Genomic DNA, 6994 nt, shown 5'->3' with positions numbered 1-6994 from the left:
TGATTGCTTGTTCTATCAAAAGTTTCGTCCTCGCAACAAAGACGTTACTGACCTGTACACTGTTTTTCATATTTGCAAACGTTTTCTGTAAGGGGATGCTTGTGAATTATGGGATGGTTGTACTAAATTTGAATCAGAAAAATTAGAGAAAGCCCAAAGAGGAGCTGCTCGAATTATATCCGGTCTTCCTTCATATTCCCGTATCGAAGATTTACATTTTGAAACAGGTTTAGAAACTCTTTCTAATCGTCGAAAACGTAGAAAACTCCCAACTTTTATACAAAATGCAAAACAACTTAACTCCAGATTATTTAAACGATCTCCTGCCACCTACTATTGCAGAAAATAACAGGTACACTCTTAGAAATAACAGGTACACTCTTAGAAATAACTGTGATTAAAGAGTTCCTCTATTTGGACTTTCTCTTGCCAATCTTTCCTTTATACCTTCCACTCTTCGTATCTGAAATTCCATAGATCTATCAGTACGATCGTTGCCTTCTATACATTTATTCAAAAACTCTCTTACCTCAAATGTACAACCATCCCCTCCTATCTACTTCAGTTTTGGAGAATGCAAATTAAATATAATACATACTAAACTGAGGCACAATTGTAGTTCCCTTAAGTATGACCTTTACAGAGTTAATCTTGTCGAGAGTCCATTTTGCATCTGTGGACATCCTTGTTAGAATGCCTTTCAGTTTTTCTTTGAGTGTCAACTTTTTAGCAATGAAACGCGTAATTTGTTTCAAAATTTGAATGCTTAAGGTATAGATTTAAATTTAGAGATTCTTTTGTTTGGCAATCCAGATCTTTCGGTAGACCTTAACTCTTACGTTTTTAGACATGTGCATCACTTCAGCAAATCCAGCAAAAGATTTTGAACGGTGCTCTTTTAAAGTTGTTTATTTGTACCTGTGTGAATATTATATATATATATCTACTTCATGTTTATGCCTATTATCATTGTTGACATGTAATTGTAAATGTAAGACGGGAGAAGGCTGTGATAAGTTGTAATAACTTGTGCCCAATCCCTTGTTTAATTTTATTGACAATAAATATGTTTAAAAAAAGGATTTTACAATGGTGGGCGCCAAGATCCCTCTGGAATTTCTTCTTTCTTTATTAAAATTAAACATTAAATTTAAAGATATCTATATTTCATCTTAAGATATCTCTTTTAAACTTGTATGATATATTTCAAATGTAAAAAAGCTTTCGCTAATTAAATGAATAATGTCTCAAATTGAAGATCGATTAGAGAAATATTGACATATCTTTTAAATTGCTCTTCAAAGATACACTTTTAATTTAAAAGTATCTCTTTTACTTAATGAGATTATACGCTTCTATGATTTTTTAGATATCCGTTTTATAACTGGATATATCTCTATTTGTTTTAGAGATAACTATACAAATTAAAGATATATTCATTATATCTAAAGATACCTTTTTTTTGAATTAGAGATAGCAAAGCTTCATTTAATTATATATCATATACTTTTACAACCAATCTTTGGTTATTAAATGTTGGCTTGCCCTGTACGCTTGTACAAATGACGAAACAGTGGTTTGACCAGCATTTGAAGTTGCAGTTATGAGAAAAAGTAGATTGCTGATGAATGACAGCAGTCTCTTTGGGAACCATGTACCACTGCAGGCAAAACGCTGCATACAGTTATAACCCCCCCCCCCCTAATTTTGTTTTGGATCAAACTAGCAAAAATAGCCAACGGTACTACAGTGTACCGTTGACAGGATAGCTTCGTTGGTACATGTACAATTTAAGAGAGACAGTATATTTTCAGACGTCCAGGATGTGAATCCCGGTTTTACTCATTTCATTGTTATATCAGAACACTGATATTGTTTTTTTTCGTATTTCTTCATAACATTATTGTCATAAGAATTCAGAAAGGTTATTTTCAGAAATGATTTAAAAAGTTATACCAGAAAAATTCCCGATGAATATATACAGCGAAGTGTTCTGCAGTGGTACTGGGATCCTTAGAATAAAAAATATCACTCAAAGCATAGTAAGCTAAGAAATGTTTATTCAAACTTCTAAAAAATAGACATTTAGACAATGTAACATAAAATTTGGTAACAAATATAGGTTGTTTACAAATATTAATAGAAGAAATATGTTTGATCTATAAAATAGCACATAAATATATCTTAAACAAGAGGCCTATGGGCCTTAACGGTCACCTGAGTTGTGATATGACAGAAACAAATATTGTATCTAATCAAAATATGGCTATCAGACAGCGGATTCCCTGACAAAATTATGTTATTTATTTAATTATGTTACTAAAATAACAGGGGGGGTGGGGGTTGTTAATAAAAGTTGATAGGAAATAGGGACCTTTCCATCCATCCATCCATGCAGAGATTTTGATTCTCGCAAAGCTGGGTCTAAAAAGGAAGACTATTAAAATTTAAGACAATCGGACCTCTTTAGGCCCCGCCTTCGGGCACTAGAGTCTTTAACTTTATAAAACCATACTACATTCACAGGATTATTCCTCCAAACACTGTTTAAATTCTTTCCCATGGAAAATAAGCACAATATACCAAAAAATGTCTTTAGCAGTATAAACTATACAATTTACACTCTGAATTTTGATAAAAAGCCTTATGACCTTTTTTTCTCATGAAGAGGATTGGATTTCAGCAAATTTGGGTCTGAAGAAGAAAACTGTTGCCGATTTGACCCCTTTTGGACCCAATCCTCAGACCCTAGGGGCGAATTAGGGTCTGGTTTTTTATACCATCAAACTGCAATCCTCAGACCCTAGGGGTGAATCAGGGTCTGGTTTTTCATACCATCAAACTGCAATCACATGTTGATAATTCCAACCAAGTTTGAATTCTTACCCACTGAAAAAAAAAGCCAACTATTCCCAAGATAGTTATTTCTCTAAATAACTATATAAATATTAAAGATTACCCCCTCCCGAAGGGTAATAGGTAACCCGAGGATATTAAAATTCAGTTTTTAGGAAAAAAAACGCCTTTAGCCCTTCCATCCATGAATAGTGTATAATTCCAGTAAAACTTTGTCTGAAGAAGTTTGTTTTAATTTCTCCAATTTGACCCCATTTAGGCCCACCCTCAATCCCTTTGGGGTGAGTCAGCGCTTAGATGTTTATAATATCAAACTCCAATCACACGATGATCAATCCAACCAATTATCAACTTGTATAAGGCATCCAAATACCTTTCCATCCATGAACAAAAACATGTATTTTATTCCAGATAATCTGAAGAAGGATTTGTTGAAATTTTAGCCAATTTGATCCCTTTTGTTCCTGTCTCTCGGATCCCTTGGGGGTTAGATAACAGAGAATTTGTCAAAAATGGGAGTTTTTTTACGGACGGACGACGACGACACGACACAGGACAAAAGACGATTGCAATATTTCTATGGTGACCTAAACAGGCTTAATCGAATACAGACAAGTCTCGAAAATGAGCAATGGTTTGCTGTAGGTAAACGTTCATAGAAAACAAAATGGNGGGGGGGCATTTTGATCTTTGATCTTTAACAGCCGAAGTCGCACGGCGATGGTTCATTATTTCGTAAAAACAACACAATATCCAATTGGGTTTATTATAAGGAGCACGTATTTGTAGTCACACCTGTTTTTGTAGAATGACTTTTCACTAGGTAAAATTGTGGTAGTAAAATCAGTTAACCACTGTTAAAAATACATTAAGTAGGGACCAAACAGCCGGTCAAAGTGTGTGTAGACAGAAAGCTTACATTTACGTGATGCCGGATCATCTTAAATAGAAGTTTTCTAACAGCCGGTCTAGGTAAGGAGGTCTACCAGACAATGCAGAGCTGCCGACGTGACTTGGTATCAACAACAGGTTGTTTGGTAAATGGTTTGGATCAACACATCACGGATTGTTATCATTTTATCTGAACCGCGAAATCTATAAAATCCATACTGGTGCTTTCCACCTCCAGATCAACCTCTTTAATTGTAATCAATGACTATAACTATGTGTAATTTGCATCTATGAATTAAAAAAACCCACCACGAAAACTTATTTGGTGTTGCCATGATTTTGTATTCTTACTAGGTCATCTCCTGGCAGCATACTGCACCAAAATGATAACACATATACACATTTTAAGCTATATGAAATAAATACAGCAGACAGAAATAAATGAGGGGGAAAGGGGGAAGAAGGTATGACTAAGTGTGGCTACGTTTTATCAATCAGAACATCGTCTACTGCCGAAGATACCATACAGGGAATGTTACAGAAATTGATATGAGATATTTATTAGGTTCTGATTATAATAAACGTGATTCAATATTAAGTTGTTTCTACGGTATTTAATATCTTTGATACCTCGCGATAAAACCATACCGATCACAAAACTGTATTGGCGACCGTGCAATATTACTAATCTATAATAGCCAGGATTCGAACTAGTCATTCGGAAGGTGTTTTAGACAAAACGTAGTTCAAACTCGTAGTTCATTAAGAAAACGTCGAAGAATTGCATAGCGTAGTAGGAGTTATTTTGGTATAAAACGCTTATTTGAGCACTAGTTCAAGACAATAATGAAACAGCAAAGAATGTCTAAGCCTCAACCAAAATGTGATTCGAATACAAAATCGAGGAGGGAAAAGTATTTAACCACCTTTTATGCACTCTCAAACAGCTGTATTTTTGTACCTCAGAACTGCCAGAAGTACTAGAGCACTGAAAGGCCAGCAATATCCCGCCATGTACATGACCGTAGCCATCCTAGTTTTTTGTTTCTGAGATTATGACTTTTACCGCCAGTCATTTTTTAGTAATAGTAACCTTGACTTTTATCTTTTTTTTTAAATCCTCATGTATATATCATGTACATATATTTGGAAACAGTGACCTTGATATTGACCTAAGGACCCTATAAAACCCCTTTTGAACATCTGCATACCACAATGCACAACGCCTTTAAGTAACAGTGACCTTGACCTTAGGGGGCGATCTTCTGCAGCGCTGGTTCAAATCGCGTCTATTTAAGATATCTTACTATACACACAGAATCAAAAACAAGTATACACCAAAACAGCTCTGTCTTCTTGTAGTTTTCTGGTTACTAATCCATTGCTTATTCTCGAGACTGTATGGTACATGTATCTTATACAAAGGAACCACATAAGCTATCAATGTAAATTGTTAATCCGGGCAACTGAGTTCAAAATGTCAACAATATTGTATTGCCGATGAATGTAGCTGATTATTAGAAATACTGCAACTCCAATTTTCTGTATCTAATCAAGTCAGATTTAAACAGACATTTTTGGGAGCGTGACACAGATTTTCATCCCACGGTACGTATACTCAGGAAAAAAGAAGGGTGGGCACTCCTTTAAGCTATTTAATGCAAGTGTTGATAGTCTTTATTTATATACTTGATTACAAAGTTGAGTCAACATTGTTTTGTTTTAAAACATTTACCTTGACGCGAATCGTATGCAGTGGGGAATTAAAAAAACAACATTGTCCTCATAATTTCGCCTCGATGGCGTACCTTGTGCTAATTCGTATGCACCACAATAATTATGGTGCGGTGACCATCACACTACCACCAACAAAACGGCCCCGGTAAGCAACGCAGCTCACAGCGAGTTCACTCAGACGTCTCAGATCTACACCTTCCATCACCAATAGCCAAGCAGAATCTGGCTACCTCAGTACAATGATCATTGTTCCATTGGGTTGAAATCCAACGACGGTGTATACGGCCCCGATTAAAGTCATCGTTATGATGACGTTATGTCGAGACGGACATTGTATAAGGGCGACGCACTTTTTATTCGGCTACTTTTAAGTGGTTTCGGCAGATTCAGGACGACTAAGCAGTATCTGTGATTTTGCAGATGGATTAGCCGTTTCAGGAGGTTACACGGTGTCTTCCGCTTTGTGAACATGTATACCTCGACCCATCCTCGATATCCAGGGGTTGCGCTCACTTTTGCTCTCTGCACCCCTGGAATCATCCTCGATATCCAGGGGTTACGCTCACTTTCGCTCTCTGTACCCCTGGAATATGTAATAGCAAATTTGAAGGCACGAAGAAAGCTTTGTTTGAGTGGTCTCAGGTAAAAAAAACCCTGACCAATCGCTAGGCTGATACATTTGTACCTGTCCTTTGAATATTACAATGGAGAGACGCCCGACTTCAAAACCTGTCAATTTTTACCGTTACGTGGCCGCGAGATACAAAGGATCGAACCAGTTTTCTTGTCTCATCAACAATTTGGCGCACACCGAGCCTTCATTTTTGCTATGACATATAACAGGGGTACAGAGAGCGAAAGTGAGCGTAACCCTTGGATATCGAGGATGACCTCGACCAAGTTCGGTTAAAACGATTTGACAGAAGGTTTACGCTCTTCAAACTACAACCAAATTGTTGTGCAAGTTGACGTTGTAACACTCCTGCTTGGAGCATGACAACAGCCCTTTCCCTCTGACCTCGTGACAGCCAAGGAATGTAAAAATACGTGTTTGTGTTAATTGTTTTTAAGGTTTTCAATCGTAGTAGGTTGCCAGAGGAATCGCGTTTACGTTTTACACTGGGCACTTGCGTTATTCACGAATTATTTACGAAAACACACGAGGAACTCTTTGGTCCCACAGACATTTACAGCTGAATGATTTCAATGAATAGGATATCACTTGGTCTCGGTATTCCATTCCCGAATGTTCTACTTTAACCGATATAGAGGTTGTCCCCAAGGGAGTGGTGTGTTAACCTTTCTTTTTTCGCTGAGCATATATGTTCAGGTACTACATTTCATTGATTGACCGGGAGATGTGGATCTATGTTATGAAAGCGGAATTTTATATTTGCATTATAATTAAAATTGAAAAAAACACTGTTCATGACATTGGACTCAAAATTATGACTCTTTTTATATTATACATAGAAAATCAACGATGTCTGTACAAATTAAGAAAAAAGAT

This window comes from Mizuhopecten yessoensis, unplaced genomic scaffold (genome assembly GCF_002113885.1).
Source record: "Mizuhopecten yessoensis strain PY_sf001 unplaced genomic scaffold, ASM211388v2 scaffold716235, whole genome shotgun sequence".
Classification (NCBI taxonomy): domain Eukaryota; kingdom Metazoa; phylum Mollusca; class Bivalvia; order Pectinida; family Pectinidae; genus Mizuhopecten; species Mizuhopecten yessoensis.
Note: the sequence above shows the minus strand (reverse complement) of the source record.